The 21,712-nt window shown below is 31.7% G+C and overlaps 1 long non-coding RNA gene across 1 annotated transcript; it reads right to left on the reverse strand.

The window, feature by feature from the left end:
* Positions 1-7,717: 7,717 nt before the first annotated feature.
* LOC129941667 (uncharacterized) lies at positions 7,718-15,795 on the reverse strand. The gene is made up of 2 exons (XR_008780907.1): positions 15,545-15,795; positions 7,718-7,901 (listed from the first exon to the last, which is right to left on the reverse strand). It is a non-coding gene; the product is annotated as an uncharacterized LOC129941667 (long non-coding RNA).
* Between the last annotated feature and the right edge of the window lie 5,917 nt (positions 15,796-21,712).

Raw genomic sequence — 21,712 nt, forward strand, 5'->3', positions numbered from 1 at the left:
TACCTTGCTCCAAACTGTAAAAATGTATTATAAACATTTTGTCAAGCCACCATTTATAGATGATTTACAGCTACATAAAATAGATTTCTCAAACGAAAATATTTTTTTAAAACTTAACGACATTTATATTGGGGCAAAAGCGGCAATAATAATTAATAAAAAAAACATATCAGACTCTGACGTTAGAGCAATAAAAATTAATTGTCGTGACTACTACATTGAATTATGTAAACAAGTAAGATCCCGAATTAATTTTGATGATGAAGTTTTAATCGCAATACAAGGTATTGACCCCAAGAATTTAGCACCCAGTTTGGTTCCTTTAATGATGCTTTTTCCAAATTTAGTGGATGAGACAGACTCTGAAAATCTAGATGAGGAATGGCGGCTATTTCTAAACCAAACTTGTGTTTCAAATGAATTGGATTTTGAAGATTTCTACAGATGTGCTTTCCAAAGTAAAAATGCTTTGAATGAATATCTTTTTCCTTTGATAAGAAAATTTGTGGGTACGATTATTGCTTTTCCCCATAGTAGTGCGACTGCTGAAAGAAAATTTTCGGAGGTTAGTCTAATAAAAGACAAAAAGAGAAACTGCCTTTATGTAGAAACAGTAAATTCCATTTTAACGGCAAAAGAACTTCTAAACAATAACTCTTGCGAAAAGTGGGTATCGTCGAAGAGTTTAATTGAGAAGTATAAAAAAAGAGGTTTAGAGTAAAAGAAATAATGATGTACATATGTATGTATTTATTTTTATATTTTATGCTTTATTATGTATGTAGGTACATATGTACATGTGTAAATAATGATCTATTTTTAGTTATTTTGTATAATAAGATTTCTCATGTGGTTATATTTATGAAGATATATAACTATGTATGTGTATGGATACTTTTCTTTTGGTTAGTTTAACTTTTTTAGTTATTTTTTTAATAAAATTTTGTATGTGGTTATATTTATGTAGATATATAACTATGTATGTATATGGATACTTTTCTTTTGTTTAGTTAGAGTTTACGTTGCTATATCATTTTCCAACATTTTTCTTTATGTTCGTATGAATAAAAATATTGATACAAAAAATTAAAAAATTTTGTGTTTATTTTCATTTGTGATCATATTTATTTTATGAAATATCTGCCCGTAGCATTCGTCGATGATTTTTTTTTTATAACTATAAGCATTGTATATTTGTCATTTTTGTTCTAATTGTGAATGAATGCAGAACGAAGGTTCCGTCTTTAAACGAGGCTCCCCAACTTCATAAAATGCTCCCCAAATTTTAGTAAAACTGCTACTCTCGGAATTTGTGAAACGACAGCACTGATCGCTATGTCAGAAATGCGTTATTTAGTGAGTCACAATAAAGTTTATAGGCTTAAGCGGTCCCTAGACTATCAATATTATTGAACAATATATTGCACAATATTATTGACTGGTACCCCACACTAAACAATATTTCGCACAATAAATCATTTGAGAGTTCTTTATTTGTGCTTCAACATCATGCTCGATGATACGGATTATTGTTGTGTGGCAATTGCTCTTGCTATTTCATTAAAAAAAAAAAAGAAAAAAACAAACGCAGATGGATGAAGGACTGGTACAAAAAACGAAACGTGTTTACTCATCAAAATTTATTAAATGAGCTGGCTTTGAGCGAACTCAATGATTTTAGAAATTTCCTGAGGATGGACGATGGATTTTATAATGAACTGCTTGAAATGATTACGCCTATAATTATAAAGAAAAATACCAAATTGCGAGATGCTATTCCCCCTTCCCAGCGTTTGTCAATTACACTACGATTCCTTGCTACCGGAAATACTTTCGAAAACTTAAAATTTACAAGCGCAATATCATTTCATATACTTCGATTAATTCCACTATGAATTTGCGTTCCTCTTTTTTATTATTATTGTTTGCCATTTTGACATTTAATTCAGGGAGATGTTTTCACTACGAAAATTCAAAACAAATGACAAAATATTGCGCAAACACATCCACAGACTATACAATAAATTTGGTTGCACAATAAATATCAAAAGGATTTTGATTTCGTACAATATATTGCACAACCCTTCAATATGAGCCCTAGACTCTCAATAATATTGTACAATATCAAAAATTGCACAATAATATTGATAGTCTAGGGACCGCTTTAGAATGCAAGCCCACTTTGAAGGTATTATACCAGAATAGTCTAGTCTCTCATTACAGAAGGTTCTCACTACAGACTAAAAGCTTTTCTTTATAATTCACTTTTCATTGTTTTCATTATGGATATCCAATGTTCCGAATGTAATTTCTCGGCTTCTAAGTGCGATTTAATATTTTGCGGAGTTTGCCAATCCGGTTTCCATTTTAAATGTACAAAATTGACTAATTCCGATCGTGTTACGCTTGATTCTAATGCAAATATTTTCTGGAAGATTTTTATCGCATTTTTACTGAGCGCAAATCTGATTTTGATAACATTGTGAAACCAATACGCATGACACGCTCCCAAATTAAGTCAGTGCCTACGGTTCAAAACAAAAACAACAAACAACTCTAAAAAGAAAAATACATTTCTTCCTCGCCTCGTTTTGTTTACTCGCCGCTATCAAAATCTTCTCTATCTCCGTCACTTGCATCGAAGTATGGTTCCAACAACAAAACCCTAGTAAAAAAACCGGTTTCATGTAAGAAAAGTTCAAAGGCAGCAAGTAATTCAAACTCTTCTACAAGTAATGATCTTGCTAAACCATCTACATCAAAACATGCGGTGGCTTCGTCCGTTGCTGCTGGCCCAACATCACTATCCGACGGCTCCGATGAGACTAATGTCGCTGTTGTTGATGCTAATGCCCAAAAATACTCCATTACCAAGATCGGAATCTCAGCGTGACATTTCGGTTTGCCTACAAGCTAAGCACCCATTAAATGTGAGAAAGTGTGCGTGAAATGATACAAAAACCAAACACATTCTCACATTTAGTGTTCCGGCCCATCAAAATGCTTCATTATAGTCTGCAGGCACATCTAAAGGCTTTATTTTGAATGTTTTATGGCCTCGTTCAAAAACTAAACAATCCTAAGCAACAGAATCTGAAGTGCTGATATGGTCTTAAATTGGAAGATTTGTATAGCTTTTTAATTTTAATCCAAATAAATGCTGTTAATGTATATAAAATAAGATTGACCAAATACGTATTTAATGATTTATTAGTGCTGGTTTTTATTTACTTAAATTATTTGCGAACGCAATATGAGCTGCAACTGGTTAAGTATATTTTGAAATGGACAAAAGTGTAACCCAATACTTTGTAAAACGACAAAACAAACAATTTTTCAAGTGTAGTTGGCTTAGAGCATTTTTTGGCGACGTTAGAAGTTCAGGTGGAAACAATAGGCGGATGCCTCCGTATTTCTTTGTACAGACAATGCTACGAGAAGCATACTTGTGAAGTTCCATTGCCAACTTTAGGTAGTTTGGATTCCTCAATTAAATTATTATTTTCATCATTTAAGCATTTCGATAATTGCAAGATCAAATTTTAGTTTTGTTTGTTGCAGGAATATTTCTGAAAATTTCTTTTTGAGGGACTATGTTAGAGTTAGAATTTCGTTTTTAGTTAGATTTTGAAATATAAATTTGAGTTAACCATGTTTTAAAAATAAGTTGCTTTGTGTAAAGCATTTTTAATATATACGTAACTCATTAATTTTGTTATTATTAGCAGCACTTTTATTAAACATACCCTTTAAACAATAATAAGTTAACTTGAACTTTGGTAACTAAACATTTTTACGGAATGAATGCAAATTATATTTTGCGTTAAACTGTGGGAATTCACTAAAAAAAACTTCTTTACGTCAACAATAAACATTAATGTCGATTATTTGATCTATGACCTGTACATGAATTTAGAACGATTTTTTCACGTTTTAATTTGTGATGTGTCAAAATTTGCATTTTATTTGTTCTGCATTTATTCAACAGGTTCGCTATAATCGTTCTGATTAGTTTTTTAAAACATTGGTGTTCCTTTGATGCAAAGTTTTTTTTTATGGCAAACACATGTATGCATCCATCAATCAAGAATGTTATGGATAAAGTTTTTTTTTCGATTACCTATAACCCTTTTTTTTAAACTTTATATTTACTAATCAAAATGGAATTGAAGAATAGTTGCAAGCTTCAATCATTAAAAACAAAGTATTAATATACTTGGATTTGTTAAATTAATACAAATTTTGAATACTTGCAAACAAAATATTTAGGCCGTTTATTAACGAAAATTTATTAGAATTCAATACAAAAAAATTGCGCTCGCATCCTTACTTTGATGGTTCTTCGAACGCATCTTTGATACAATAGTTCGAGGTTAATTATGGAATTTAAAGAATTTCGTAGTAATGACTCTAAATTAGTGAATTAATTACAATAAAATGATGTTGAACATAGTTTTTTCAAGACAAAATGTACATTGGTTCGCTACCAACAAAATGACTCCAAAATTAAAGCTTAAAACTGACTTTTTCATCGAAAAAAGTAAAAAGAAAAACCTGAAAAAAACTTTTTAACCTCCCCATTTTGTTTTTGCTTTGCAAAGTGCCGCTAGCCCACGGCATCTTTTTTTTTGTTTGTTTTCACATCTATTCATGGACTAATTGTCAAAATTACAAATACAACAATGTAAACAAACGGGTTTGGGAGAGTGAAACGTACGAAAGATTCCGATCTTGGTAAATGGAGTATTTTTGCTAATGCCGCTGCAGCTACCAACGTTGCTGGCTCTGTTGCTGTGATACTGGATAGTTGTGTTGATGCTGCTGGAGGTGTGGAGGAGATAAGTAATTCTAACTCGTCTACGACTACGAGTAATGATTTTTCTAAAACATCTACATCAGAACATGAGGTGGCTCCGTCCGTTGTAGCTTGCCCAACAATACTATTCGATGGCTCTGATGAAACTTATGTTGCTGCTGTTGATGTTGTTGTTGGTGCAAATGCTGCTGCGGCTACCAACGTCGTTGACTCTATTGCTGCGATTCTGGATGGTCGTGTTGATGCTGCTGAAAGTGTGGAGGAAGTTGATATGGAAGATGATGTAGGGGTTGCCAATGTTGTATTCAAGTTTGTACTAAAATATACATAAAGCGTGTAACAGAAGGGGATATCAACTCTGAAGAAGGTGAATGTGCTCATGAAACTCAACAATTTTCCCCATAAAACATAGGTCAAAATATGAAAAAAAAATTATATCATAGATTCAAACTTTTAATGTTATTGTTCTTTTTTAAAAATCATTTGTAAGAATTAAGATAGGATCATACTGTTAAAACATCAATCTTTGATCATGGCAGTATAGTAGATGTAAAAGCTGGTGGCAAAAAAATTGACTTAGTTCCAGTTTACGCATATTGTTATCACTGGCAATGAGATTTTGAAAAAAACGTGAAACAACGTGCGGACGTTGATTACACGAACATAGCGCTTATTGGATATTTCAATGCCAGAATTGGCCTATCCTAAAATATCTACAATAGAACACAATTTTCCTTATTCAACCTGAACCGTTACTCGAAAGAGTGCAATAGCAATGGTTCAAACATCTTGGAGCTTGCAAGTGAATTCAATTATTATGAATGAAAGTTGTATAGGAGACGCGAAAGAAGAGTATACCTTCATTAGGGGAACAAGTTTTTTCTTGATTTACTTTTGCTTCATATCTGGAAAATGGAATGATTCCAAAAGTAATTTTGAAGTAGGAGGCAAAAGATTTTCAGACCAGATGACGCTCCAAATTGCACTTTTGTGTACAACATCAGAATCTTCTGTCAAGAACCGAAACGTTTATCAAACAAACTAAAACAAAGAACTGAAGACGCTTGGACATCTGGGTATTCGTGCTAATATATACATTATACACCCAAAAGAAAAATGAATATAATCGGTCGGAGTTTATAGGCATCTACTTCATTAGCTTTCTCAATAACTTTACAAGTGGTCCTTTGGTATAATATGCAGCTCCTCAACATTTAATGATTACTTAGAAGCCCCTTTTTCGATCCAAGAAGTGAAAGAAGTTGTCACAAACGCAAAATTGAACAAAGCACCGGGGGATGACTGTATCTTCGAATTATTCAAACACACCACAAAATTTGTCTATCTCTTAACATCTGAATTCAACCGAATTTTCAAAAGTTCGTCAGTCCCTGAAGCTTTCCAAAAATTAATTATCTCTCCACTTCACAAAAAAAGTATCTATGAGGACAGAAGAAATTATACGCTTTCCTTATAGATTTTCCCGCAGCTAGCTTTTGACTGTGTCGATCGTGAAGCTCTTGTGTTCAAGATCTGTGTGAGAGGAGTTTCAAGGAAAGTTATAAGCGTGCTAAGAGCGATGTACGACAAGAACTTAGCCTACGTTTGGGATGGCGAGGAGTTTGCAACAGTACCTGGTCTTAAGCTAGGCTGTATTCTTATCGCCCTGATATTTATAATTTTCATAAATCAGATTACTTAAAGGTGGAATCATTGTGGAAGGTTTTACTGTTTTAGCACTTATGTATGCAGATGACATCGAATTGTTCTCCGAAAGATGATAAATAAGCTTGGGGTACCTGTATTGAAATCGATGAAACCTAATCTGACAGAAAAATGGCAGATATGTAAGAAATAAAAACGGAAGTATAATAGCCATGACAGCTGATCTTGGGTGCGAGTACAAATACCTACATTATTCAGCCGAATGGATAATTTGAGAAAGCAATTATAAAGATAAGAATTACTCTTGCCAAATTTTTCAATAAGTTAAACTGTAATACTTAATACTAATGCTTTTCAGCCCCAAGATTTTACTTTAATACAATGTGTCTTATCAGAAAAATACAAAAAAAAACTAATTTAAACTTTTTTTTGAACAAAATTTAACACTGCTTAATATGCTTTTCACACCAAACCCAAAACCCAAGTTTTCCCATACATTTTTGTAAACGACAAGGTTTTATTAAACCTCTCCAAAACTTGTTGGAATTCAAAGTTGAAAAAAACAAACTAACCTATCGAAACGCTCAAATCAAAGTAAACAAAGCAGCTGCTGGCTGCTGTCAAAACAAATATTTTACTTTGAAATTTAGTTTAAAACAACAATAAGTGCAGTTAAAATTTAAACCAAATAATATAATTCATTAAACTTACAATTTGCCAGTGGTAAGTAATATTATTTATACAATTTATCGTTACAAAATGAATTGTTGCTTTTTGTTTTGTATTTAGAGAAAATGGAAGAGAAAAAAAAATTTAAAAAAAAAAACTTTGGGGGAGCCAGGATGAAGAATACTTGCTGGAACTCTAGGCCAAAAAGGAGTCTGAGCTGCGGGGCAATAGAAAAAATTGTCACGTTTTAAAAGAATTATCGGCTGCATTTGAGAGGCGGCTGGTGAGATTAAAATGAAAATTCATAATCTCACAACAAATTATAGGTACACAATAGTCTACATATGCACTATTAAATATTTTGCATTATATTCTTATTGTTCTTTTATAGGAAAGACAAAAAAATATTGGCCCTACCGGAGGTTCACCATCCGAATATGCTCTATTTAATAAAGTCCACACAATTTTTGGTGGACAAACTACTTACTACTACTACTACTAACAACCTTAATATCGTTCTGGAGGACAGCCGCCCCTCAGGTAAAGTAAAGTAAATAAACAACACAATGAAGTTTTACTATGTACATTATGTATACATTTATTTTAAATATCAGAAGAACTATCATTAGATGCATTTCCGGCATCGAGTAACTCTAGGAGGTACTCTTCATCCCAGTACGAATAAGATGTCGAAACTCCATCGGCCGAGTCTTCATCCTGTTCTTCCCGCGCTACTTCGTCCAGGCCCGGGCTGAAAAAAAAGAAAGTGTGATGAGGAGAATAAAAATAAAATCGAAGAACAAATAGAGGGCTACATAAAAGACTGCAAAGAAACGAATCAAAAAGCTTTAGACCTGGAGATTTTAAAGGATTTGGTAGAAGAGACAAAAGTCTTCAACGAAAATTTCTTAAAATTGTTTCTAAAATAAAAAATGTGTAAAATAAATGTTTGTTTAGTGTTTTTTTTATTATTGAAAATGCTAAATGTATGTACATCTGTACATTGCACATACCTGTAAGAAATATTTTGCTCGATGGGAGAGGACGGTGAAGTGTGAGTTATACAAAAGCACCACTTCACCATGCGTCGCGTTCTTCGATATGTGATTCTAACTCCGATGCTTTTGCTAAAGAACTAGGTAAATCTTCCGGTAAGAGTGAAATATTTTAATGTGGAAGAATAAGTCCTGTTCTATGTGTCTATTCGCGTTGTTTAGTTCTTTTGTCAATCGTGTCACCGTTCCATAATTCATTATGGTTTATTTTGAGGAGTGTTAGTTTTTGATTTGGTAACTAAGTTATAAGACTTTATTATTGGTGTAACAACTGGTAGTAAAACGCTCAACTGATGCTCAATTATATGAGCTGGGAGCACATCAGCATAAGCAAAATAAAGGTGATTATCGCTCCAAAATTTCAGAACCGTTGCATGGTTAATTAGTATGTACAGTTAATGTCCTCGTCTATTGTCTGTATTTTATATTTCGTCACGTTTGTTATCAAGACTAGTTTTAAAAGTAGCAAGTAAGTAAGACATCGATTTTTTATAACTTGTGGTTGTGTTGATTTTATTTTTTTAATTCAAAATAAGTAAAAGAAAAATAATCTACGAAATAAGATAATTTACTTTAAAAAATTCCAAGCCTAATTTTATGACAACTGAACTTAATCTTCTAAAAATAACCAACAAGCATCATGTTCATCGGTTGTAAGTATATTGTTTTGATTGCTAATAGTAATAACTTTTTTATTGGCATTGATTTTGTCTTTGCAGCTGGAATCAGAAGAGTCTTCAGGGAATGATATCGAAAAAGTACACTCTTTTTGATCACAAGGTAGGTACTAACGAGTCACCGTCAAATTTTCCTTCATCATAATATACTGGAGAAATCTAGTCAACAGCTGATATTTCAAAATTTAATACTGATCCCTTTTTATGAAATTTGAATGAAGAAACACGGGATTTCATATCTATAAACGAAATGATAATGCAGACTTTAAAAATTCTTGAAATGTTTATAATGATAAAATGAGGTATTGTTCCAAAAGCTTATTTCAACGTACTTTACAAAATGGAGAGAATCAACGCCGTTAGTGGTTGATTTATTCAGAAACTAAAGGCTCTGTATTTTGTGTTTCATGCTTATTATTTGGTAGAAGTGGTGAAATGAATGCTTTTACTGACGAATGATTCCGTGACAGAAAAAAAACTTAAAAGCACGCGTCGAAGCTCATGATAATTCTGACTTTCACAAAACTAACGTTAGTCATTTTAAAACTCGAGCAATAGTTCAAGGGCGTGTTGATCAAAATCTAATAAAACAACTCGATGAGAAAATAATGTATTGGACAAAAATTGTATACCGAGTAACTGCAATTATTAAATCAGCATATAGCAATAAGAGGCCTGCCATTTCGAGGACATTCAGAACGAATAGGAGATCCTCATAATGGGAATTTTTTAGGAACAGTGAATCTGATCCATTTTTATGTGAATATTTAAAATTGTTTGTCTTGCATCGTATTTGTCTAAAACAATCTACGAAGAAATTATACTGTTCATTCAAAGTAAAGTACTACAACAAATTGATAGTGAAGTGCAATCTGCTAAGTATTTTGGTATAATTGTATATTCTACGCATATAGCATATGCCGATCAGCTTACCATAATTATAAGATATATTATTTATAAATTATACTTCAATAAAATAAAGTTATTTTGAAAAAATAATATTGGATCAAAATGTATGAAATAAATTTCTATATAAATAAATTGCATGTTATCTACCAATTTATCAGTCAGAAGCTTGCCGATCTGGACTTCTAAATATTTTTGGCGTACATTAATATTTTTAATGATAAATTGGGCAACTCTGAACTACTGAAAGAAAGTTTCAATAAATTGTTTGGTTTTTTTTTATCTAATTTACCGTACATTTCAAATTGAAAATTGAATTTCGATGCAATTATAAGTTGGTTTGCTGCTCCGGAAGCTAGGAAAGCTCGTTTGCAAAAAGAAAATATTTCATCGAATGCAAACTAACTCTAATTAAAACATTGTGATAATATTTTAATATAAAGAAAAACAACAAAGAGTATTTAATGTAAACCTACATTGTTTTTTTTTATTAAAAGACAAATTTCAAATATTATTACTTCGCCCTATTTTATTTTCATAGTAGGTAATGGTAGGTAGAAATGGCGATCTCAAGGCAACCTAGCCTGAGATCCAATTAGCGCTGTAGTACGCCGCCGTTTTGATACCAAAAACTCGTTTGACCTTCGATTGAGAGGGATAGGGATTGATAGAGAAGCTATATAGCGATTATGTTAGAGCCATTTTGTCGCATTGAGAAAAAAGATTAGGTCTCTAATCTTTGTCTCAGATAGCTCATCGAGTTCTTGAAAGAATGCTTTTCCAAAGCATTTCATTCTGGTGTTTGCCAAAGCAGGATATTTGCAAAGGAAATGGATTATGGTTTCACTTTCTCTTTGGTCACTACAGCTACGGCAAAAGGTGTTGTAAGAGATAGTAGGTAATAGATCTTCATGTGTCATTTTCTTCTAATAATTATTCGACCATATTATCACTTACTTGGCAATATCGAATTGAATGTATGTTCGAAATCTTATCTATTCGCAAAAAGAATTATTTTCTATCCATCCTGCTTTTCAACTTAACTGGACGATACCCGTGAGATTGATGATTAACACTTTTGTCGGTTCACTTTGGAAACAAAAAGTTATTATTTCCGTCAATTCCAACAAATTTCATGTTATTCGTAATTGAAATTAGAACGTACCATATCAATAGGCATGAACTTTGAAAAAAATGGTAAGATTTTTCCGTCCCAGGCCCGGAATTCCTCTCGACAGCCGTGTACATCAATATTAACTTCCCATAGGAAGTTATTGTACTGGGTCCGATTTGTCAAATTGAAAATTTTGACATTTCTCGACATATCAAGGTCCCTAGAGTCGAAATAAAAGATTTTTAGAAAGATGTCCGTACGTCCGTACGTTCGTGACGTTTTTTTCGTCGTCCATAGCTCAAGAACCAGAAGAGATATGGACTTCAAATGAATTTTGTTATACAGATAATAAGGCAGAAAGAAGCAGAAAGGGCTCTCAAGAAAATTGCGTGGGTGGTTTTTTTACCATAGCAGTTTAAAAAAAGGTGAAAATTTTGGTTAACCCTAAATATCTTACGAACCAAAAACGCTAGAGACTTGAATTAAATTTTATATAATATATTGTAACGTGATACAAAACAGGTATATTTTTTGAAAAAAATCAATATAACGGTTTTTTTTATAAATCAAAAAAACTAAAAAAAAAAATGTTTAACCTGCAAAATTTTATGACTGAAATATGATTTCATCTCTAAAACAATTTTGTGCAACGACGAATAATGTTTTTGACATCTGATAAAATTTTGAAAAAAATCTAATTGACAGTTTTTTTTACAAAAAATAAAAACCTAAAAAAAAACATAAAAGTTGGTAAAAATTGATTTTTGACTCAAAATCTTTTCAAAACTCTGAGATATTGGCTTTAATTTACTTTTATCTTTTAAAAACTATTGTTGTTAACATTCAGTAAAATTTTTGAAAAAATCGAATTGACAGTTTTTTTTACAAAAAAATAAAAACCGAAAAAAAAATTAATAAAAGTTGGCAAAAAATGATTTTCGACTCAAATATCTTTTAAACACATTGAGATAATAGCTTCTTACTAATTTGTTTTTATAAAAAATATTGTTTTCAACATTAGGACAAATTTTGAGAAAAATCGAATTGACAGTTTTTTTTTACAAAAAATAAAAACCTAAAAAAAATGTATAAAAGTTGGTAAAAATTGATTTTCGACTCAAATATCTTTTCAAAACTCTGAGACATTGATTTTAATTTACTTTTATCTTTCAAAAAATCTTGTTGTCAACATTCAGTAAAATTTTGAAAAAAATCGAATTGACAGTTTTTTTTTACAAAAAAATAAAAACCTAAAAAAAAATGTATGAAAGTTGGTAAAAATTGATTTTCGACTAAAATAGCTTTTCAAAAATTTTAAATATTGGCTTCAAACTAATTTTATCTTATAAGAAATATTGTTTTCAACATTTGGTAAAATGTTTAAAAATTCGAATTGACAGATTTTTTACAAAAAACTTGGTAAAAATTTACTTTCGGCTCAAATAGCTTTTCAAAAATTAAAAATATTGGCTTCAAACTTATTTTATTTCACAGAAAATATTGTTTTAACAAAATAAAATCTACAAAAAATAATACGGAAATTTGGTAAAAATTGATACGAGTACATATAGACAAACTTTTAAGCAAGACAAATCGGCAGACGGGATGGGAAGTTATCAGTGTGGGTCGCATCCCAGCCTCTTTTTTATGTTTATTATTTATAGGTGAGTCGTGACTTAACTAACATACATACACATGCTTATGTTGGTATTAACCAAACAAAATAAAATAAACAAAAAGGAAGCAGTCAGTAATCAGCTTTATAAAAGAATTATTATATATATTAAAAATAAAAATAGAAACAAAACTATTAATGCGTGTTTAAATTACCGAATTTCACTAGATTCATGACACTAGCAAGTCCATGTTGCAAGGTCATCACGGACTCAAGCTTGCATTTTAGAATGTTAAGACAGTGGCGATTCCTGTTGATAATCTACTAGCTACTTTCTTCTAGAAGTTGAAGATAATGTTTCAAAAATAATAATTCATATATTCAAATTTTCTGCAGTCCGTCCTAAACTTGCATTGATAAATGTATCAAATATGTCATATTTTTTTAGGTATAAAAACAATATATAATTGTGACATTAAATAAATATCAGACAAAGCTAAAAACTCTCGCTGGATGATTCTATCAGATATGTAATTGTCCAAACGTCAGCAACAGTTGTGATTAAATCATTTTGGACAGCCATTGAGAAACTTTAAAAACTGTTGCCGATTCAAGTTGTTGTTATAAAATTGGATCATATAGTTTCAGTAAATTGAATAGTGCAATATAATTGCCTTGGTTGGTCTTGAATGAACTTGATTCATTGTAGCCTCTAAACGACAACTTCTGCTTTCCCAGAAAGCATGTTACATTCATTTAATAGGATTTTTCTTCAATTGAAAGTTATGTTGGAAACTTAAAGCTTCGTCTTTCCTAGTTTAATTACAAATTGCAAATTTAATTACAAATTGCAAATGGGAGGCACTTAGCTTGTGTGGAAAAAAGCAAACAAGATCAACAAAACTATTTCTTGTTATTCCCGCTACCAAATAGCTATTGGTCATATTATATGTTGAATATTGATTTTCCCTAAACGATCGAGTACCCATATACTTTCTGTTTCTATACTTATGTGTTGATTCTAAGTCTTTTGGCCGCCCAATATTAGCTTCTCCGAAAACGATATTGTTGAATATACCCCCGCAAAAAAAATGCAAAATACGTCTCCCCATTTTCTGTTTTTTTTTTTTAAGCCTACATTTTAATAAAACGTGATGAAGCACATGTACAGCAACCAAAACTTGGCTTCAAACTATTATTGACGCTGATGATCGATCTTTAAAAAAAAATCATCGATGTCATTAAATTTTGTAAAAATTATTTTAACTCCCAATTTTTAAAAATCAAATATTTAAAAAATGTTCCAAGTCAAACCATACTTCCCCCAGTTCGTGTCCAAATTTCGTCCAAAACCATAAGCAAATCTAGCTAAAGGCGCACAAGGCCTCCCTAGTGGCGCCCTGGAAAAAAATTAAAATTTTAAGCCAAAGCTGTATTCTTTTAGCAAAGACCAAAAGGTACTTAAGATTCCGACTCTATCAAATAAATAATGATTATGTCTCCATTCAAAAAAAACATCCCCAACCTCCCTTTAAAAAAACCACAACCAAACAATTTTCTATGTCATATTCTAGATAAGTATCTACATATATTGAAGATAGTTTTATAGTTTTTGACAAATAGATAGACAAACAAGATGTTACAAACAAAATGACATAATAATGAAATAGACCAATTTAGTCAAAAATATATAGATATCCACAAATACATGAACAGGAAAGTAACAAACAAATTAAGGAAATGTTTTCACAGGGAATAATAAAAGAAAGCAAATTTCCATATAACAGTCCTTTATGGGTTGTACCCAAAAAGCTATAGATAATTCTGGGCAGAAGAAATGGAGAATAGTTGTGGACGATATGAAGCTAAATGAAGCAACGATCTATGACAAGTTTCCTATTCTTAATATAGAAAGCATATCAGATAAATTAGGTAGACCTAGCGAAAGGATTAAACCAAGAACTAGTTAGGGAATAGCATAGAAATAAAACAGCTTTTTCGACTCCTCTTGGGCATTATGAGTTCACGAGAATACCTTTTGGACTCAAAAATGCCCCAGCGACAATCCAAGGACTTATTAACTCTGCGTAGCCTAAGACGATGTCTTAATTTTTAGTTGATCCCTTAAAGAAAATATTATCTGAAAATCCAAATAAATAAATTGCTAAAGAAACGGAATATTTAGGACACGTCTTAACGACTAAAGTGTAAAACCAAATAATACAAAAATCGATCCATTCAAAAACTTCAATAACCGGAAACTACAAAACAAATCAAGTCATTCCTAGACATAACTGGTTACTTTATAAAGTTCATAATGGATTAAGCCGAAATTGCGGAACCTATGACTAGATATCTCAAAAAAAATACCACAATAAATCTGAATGATTCAAATTATATAAGTCCGTTTGAAAAATTAAAATAAAAAATACTGACGGCTTAACGAGTCCTAAGGTATTCGGACTTTAACAAAAAAAAAATCAATTCACGACTGATGCAAGTGACTTTGCTATCGGATCCTTACTTACTCAAGGACACCCAGTGTGTTATGCAAGCCGTACATTAAATAAACACGAACCAAGCGACTCTGTCACTGAAAATGAAAAGGATCTACTACATGCATTTAATATTTTTTGAGTTTAAAGTTTTGGGTTAGTAGCGAGTTTGGATTTTGTGGGGTCAACTAATTTTGGTTTTTATTTTTGGGATTTATAAGATTGTAAATACAGTTTGAATATCGCGGTTTCACGGTTTGAATTTCTTAATGGGATGGGGCCCTCGTTTCCGTGGGGCCCGGGGCTGCAGTTCCTCTAGCCCCCTATTAATCCGGGTCTGGGGGGAACCTATCGGGTTTCTAGACGATATAAAATATATTGGTGATGTTAATGGTAGATATATTTGCCTCACAAACGTTTTATGTTGTGTATTACAAAAGACTCATAGTTAACCATCTACCATATATCTCAACTAAATTTAATACCAATTTATAATAAATGCAAAATACATAAGTTTTAGATAGATACTTACACGGATAATAATTAGATTCGATTTCATTTTAGTTACACGTAATTACCGTATACGCTATTCTCTGACATAGTTTCTAGTATAGGTATAATTCACTTTCAAAAAGGTCATCAAATAATTTTTTTTGGAAAATATGTTGATTTAAATACGTATTGACATTTATTTATAATCTTTCACTTAAATATAAATAAATATAGAACAATGATTTAATATATCATTATAACACCCACGTAGCAGGCATTGATCACACAACATAAAATTGAAAACTGGTCTCTCAACTCCCAAAGAAAGGAAACATATTCTCAGTCAAAAGTATGTATATAATAGGCGAGTACTTAACATAGTTGAATATATCTACATACATACATGTATATATATATCTATTTATGTATGAGTTTTTCATTAAATTCAATGCGAGATTCACTGCTATGGAATAGGGGGTGTGTCGTTATATAATTTTAAAAAGGAGGCGTTTATAATTTCTTTGAGACAAAGCAGGATGGATGAAGAGCGATGATGATTGAGAATTTAATAGGTGGGATTGAAATTTAATCAATTGAGGTTCATTTTTGATTGGCTAAGACTAATTCTTATTTCAAAATTGAAACACTAATCCCTTACCATAGATATTCACATAAGTAAGCTATATGCAGTTTTGAATGTAGTCTTTGCAAAAGTAGTTTGATAGTAAATGCTTTTTATATATGTTTGAATACCTACCTAGTACTATCATGAAACACAACATTTTGTTACGGAAGTGTGGAATCAAAGAGCGACTGAAAGGCTCAAGAACCAGAAGAGATATCGACTTCAAATAAATGTTGTTATACAGATAATAAGGCAGAAAGATGCAGAAAGGGCTCTCAAGAAAATTGCGTGGGTGGTTTTTTTTCCCATAGCAGTTTGAAAAAAAGGTGAACATTTTGGTTAACCCTAAATATCTTACGAACCGAAAACGCTAGAGACTTGAATTACATTTTATATAATATATTGTAACGTGATAAAAAAATTCATATAACGATTTTTTTTATAAATCAATAAAACAAAAAAAAAATTTGTTACCTCCAAACTTTTACGACTGAAATATGATTTCACATCTTGACATCTGATAAAATTTTGAGAAAAATCTAATTGACAGTTTTTTTATAAAAATAAAAATCTAAAAAAAACATTACTTAAAGTTCGTAAAAATTGAATATCGATTCAAATATCTTTTCAAAAACTTGAAATTTGGGCTTTAATCTGATAAGAACTATTGTTTTCAACATTTTGAAAAATGTTGAAAAAAATCGAATTGACATTTTTTTTTACAAAAAATAAAGAACCTAAAAAAAATGTATAAAAGTTGGTAAAAATTGATTTTCGACTCAAATATCTTTTCAAAACTTTAAGATATTGGCTTTAATTTACTTTTATCTTTCAAAAAACCTTGTTGTCAATATTCAGTTAAAGTTTGAAAAAAATCGAACTGACAGTTTTTTTACAAAAAAATAAAAACCGAAAAAAAAAATTAACAAAAGTTGGTAAAAAATGATTTTCGACTCAAATATCTTTTAAAAACTTTGCGATAATAGCTTGTTATTTATTTTTTCTTATAAGGAATATTGTTCTCAACATTAGGACAAATTTTGAGAAAAATCGAATTGACAGTTTTTTTACAAAAAATAAAAACCTAAAAAAATATGTATAAAAGTTGGTAAAAATTGATTTTCGACTCAAATATCTCTTCAAAAATTTTAAATATTAGCTTCAAACTAATTTCATCTTATAAGAAATATTGTTTTCAACATTTGGTAAAATTTTTAAAAAATTCGAATTGACAGTTTTTTTACAGAATATATAACTCTAAAAAAAAAAAACAATACTAAAACTTGGCAAAAATTTACTTACGACTCAAATAGCTTTTCAAAAATTAAAAATATTGTCTTGAAACTTTTTTATTTCAAAGAAAATATTGTTTCCGATATTCAGTAATTTTTATATAAAAATCCAACAGTATGTTTTTTCATAAAAAATAAAATCTACAAAAAATAGTACGCAAATTTGGTAAAAATTGATACGAGTACATATAGACAAACTTTTAAGCAAGACAAATCGACAGACGGGATGGGAAGTTATCAGTGTGGTTCGCATCCCAGCCTCTTTTTAAATTTTAATTTTGTATTGTAATGTGGGTAGTGGGTGGGTAGGTACTAGGTATGTAGAAAAGTAAGTATTTAGGAGGGTAGGTTGGTTTGTATTAAGCAAATTGTAAAGACTTAACTCGTTTTGTGAATGCAGTTAAGCCATGACTCAAGCTAGAACTTAGTCAACTTAAAGGGTCAAAGCGTTGACTCTCTGGCGTCATAGAAACACCTAAATTTTATGTGTCAACGCGCTATCACAATATTTGACAAAATAATATTTATCTATGCCAACGTTATTTATCATATAAGGGTGTGAAAGAATGTAAAAATTGGTGCAATGTAAGCATATAACGTAATTATTGTTTAGTTTTTAATTATAGGTCTACAAATGACGCAATTTTTACGTCAAAGAGTCAACGCGTTGACCGTTGACCTTCTAATCAGTGGCGGACTAAGAGGCAGTGACACCCGGGGCGGTAAAGCAAGCTTACGCCCCTTGAAAAATTTAAGAAAAAAACACGAACAAAGATTTTATTTAAAGGTGCTTACGAGCTTTTATTGTACTGAATGTTTTGACTATACCATTAAAATCTATATATTTTGTGTGCTCCGTTTCGATTGAAAGTATAGCCAAATTAGTCAACCTATTTTGGCTCATCGTTGATCTTAAATCAGTCTTTATTAATTTTAATTTGGAAAAGCTTCGTTCACACGATGCCACTGAGACGCAAACTGTTAAATAAATTCTCATCGCCAATGACAGACTCGGTAAAGAGTCTGAAAAATCCCACTTAACAATGAAGCTTAAAAATTCTAAGGCTGTCCAAATTTTTGCATCTTTTAAATTTATCTTTGAAGCTACCATGTGAGTATGTGACACCGAATTAGCTGGATTTCCAATATGATACTGTTGTCTGTAATTTCTGTAAATGTTGAGGTAAGCATTTGAACCACAGTCCGCAGTTCTTCTTCCGTTCCATACAGCAATATTTTCGGTTGAAGAGCTGAGAAAACTGACGCAATATCTTCTATGGCCTTAGATCGATGCACAAGTTCAGTATAAAATGTATCCTGACATTCTAACATGGCTATTCTCATTTCCTCTTCCAACGTCAAACCAGCATCTTGAGCCTTTTCGCCTGGCACAATTTTCTTCTTTTTTCTTCTTCCCCGCTTTTCAATTGGAATTTCTTGCTTGGTGCATTGTTCTCTTGCGTATATTACGGCCTTTTTTACGGATTCATCACGGTGTTCACGAAGAAAACTCGCTAGTGCCTTAAGTTTTAATACACTTTTTTCTAGAGTGAGCACGGATTTTTGCAAGTATTTCTGTGCTGAATCAACTTCTTCCAAAATATCGAACCAGAACGAAAGATAACATAAAAACGTAAAGTCGCATGCAGCAGATAAGAGTATGGTTGCAGCACCTCTTGTATCTAAATTTTCTTTTCAGGATCACAAAGGAGTTTAAGAGTTGAAACTATCTTCACAAAATTTTCCTTCAATGGCTTAACAGCCTCGTGATGAGCACTCCATCTAGTGTCTACAAGTCGCTTGACTGACACACCTACATTTTTTATGAGAACATCCCAACGATGCGTAGATGCTGAGAAAAATGTGTAAAGTCTTTCCACTGTCCCAAAAAACGTTGTACTTGAAGGAGTGCTTCCCAAAGATTGAACTCCATAGAGGTTTAAAGAATGGTTTGCACATGGCGTAAACAAAGCTTTTGGATTAATTTGCCGAATTAATTTTTGAACGCCTCCATGAATACCCGCCATAATCGCAGCATTGTCATATCCCTGAGCCCGACAAAGATTAATGTCAAGACTGTCTTCATTGAGTTGCTTTAGATATCGTCGGTAAGTTCTTTGGCAGTATTTCCAGATGTAGGAAAAAACCCTAGAAAAAATTCCCTAACCTCAATTTTGCCGCCCTGAATGTGAACGTATCTAATGACCTGGCTCATTTAGTCGATATGTGATTCATCGGGTGTGCTGTCGAACATAATGCCAAAGTACTTCGCCTGGTGGATGTCTTTCACAATTTTTGTCCTCACTTATTTAACCAAAAGGTTTATAAATTCGTTTTGAATATTCTTGGACAAATACGAGTCGACTCGTGTTTTATCACCTATTGAATGCTCGATTCTCAACAAATGCTCCTTTAAAACTGGGTCATATTTGGATATAAGTTTCACCAATTCCAAGAAATTGCCATTCTGATGACAAGTCCACTCTAGAATAGGCCAGTAACGAAATTCATGCGCACATATATATAGGTAAGTGGCGAAGGCACCATATAAGTCGATTCCTATCGACTTACCTTTTGTAAATCTCGATATCAACAACAAAAACTTCATGCATCATGTATATAAACAAATCATACAACAGCAACCCTTGTGACATCGACATTACTTTACAATAATTTAATCAACATGTATTTTCTTCTTCAAAGGTATGCCGGGTTATTATTTTTTCGCTGAATAAAGCAAAATTTGTTTTCTATCCCGTTTCCTCTTTTACTTCTCGCTAGGCGCGTGCTTCTTTATTCAACCAACGCTTTCTTAAGCATAGAAATAACCCGATGTTCACCGCCTTTCTTTCGATGAATTTCTATGTATCTGAAAATTTACTTGCTTGTGCAAAAACAAACAATATTGTTGGAAATGGAGAAATACGCATTGCGCATGCGCAGTTTGAGCCTAAGCAAAGCAGTGCGTTGACGCACTACACTTGTTATTCAAAAACAAAAATTCATCCATTCTGTATAGAAAAAAAGCCAAACGTAACCCGTCTTCTATCGACTTATTCGATATTTTCCTTCATTCTCGGCGGATGAAGTTTAAGAAGTAGAGGTTGCCACTTAAGCAAAATTGCGTAGTGGAATTATTTTTAGCAGAAAGTTACTGTAATTTTAATTAAGAGGCACAAGTAGCCAACATTAATGAGGCAGATTGCAGTGCAAGGTGTATAAATAAAAGTGTGAACAAAATTTGAATTGGAAGTGATTTGTGCAATGTGGTTGCATTTTGTTTAAATTTTAGTAACTTAAAAGTCACAACGGCTCTTATAGGAATAGATTGCTGTTTGAGAGATTTTCTGTTAGATGAAAATAATGACTTTGAGAAGCTTAATTTCTTAAAGAAAAAAAAAGTGGTAGAAATAGGACACTCAACCCCTCCTTTGAGCTTATCCATTAAATTAGAAAGCAAATATTTCTGGTGTTCTTTTCAATTTAATTCCAAATAAACAAACGGATGTTGAAATCGCAAAGAGAGAAATAGAATGTTTTGAGTCTTGGCTTGGCTTGGCTCTGATTTCATAGAGAAATTTGAATCAATTTCGAAAGTCTAAACGCTAACGGTTGCGGAGAACCGCCATTGAAAAGGGTATTGCTTGAAACGGATTCAAAAACGCGCTTTAAACGCTTTTTTGTACACAAATTAAAGATAATATTATAGGTCAACTTAATGCAAGATATAAATCTTTTACTAATTTAGTATTCTTAGATTAACATTCTTAATAAACCGAAATAAGATTCTTTTGTAGCAAAAATGCCGTATAAAAAAATATCTTCTTTAATAAATATTTTTCATGGAATATTCGATTGAATGAACTTAAAGTTTTTGCATACAACACCTTGAAGATTAAGCACCCATGTTAGACATGTTACGCGACACATTTCCTCAAATTTTTAATTTGAGTAGATTGTTTTTAACACTTCCGAATAGTGTTACTTCAGTTCTGAGATCTTTTTCAGCAAGTAAATTTCTGATATTTTTTCTAGTCCCTCTTTTTTCTCCGACTTAACTTTATAAATAAGTCACGCCTCGCCACTGATATTAGGTAGGTATTTGGGAAACAAATTTATTGTTTTATTTGTGTTTTTATTTTTTTGGACCGCCCTCACCGCAACCACCTTAGCCCGCCACTGCTTCTTATAGTAACTTCAGACTTTTTTCTTCAATATTTTGCAGCGAGAAACAACTCTGTTAAAATTGCATGTGTGGCTATATAATTATGTATATTGTATATACCTATTT

The sequence above is a fragment of the Eupeodes corollae genome, chromosome 1 (assembly GCF_945859685.1).
Source record: "Eupeodes corollae chromosome 1, idEupCoro1.1, whole genome shotgun sequence".
NCBI lineage: Eukaryota > Metazoa > Arthropoda > Insecta > Diptera > Syrphidae > Eupeodes > Eupeodes corollae.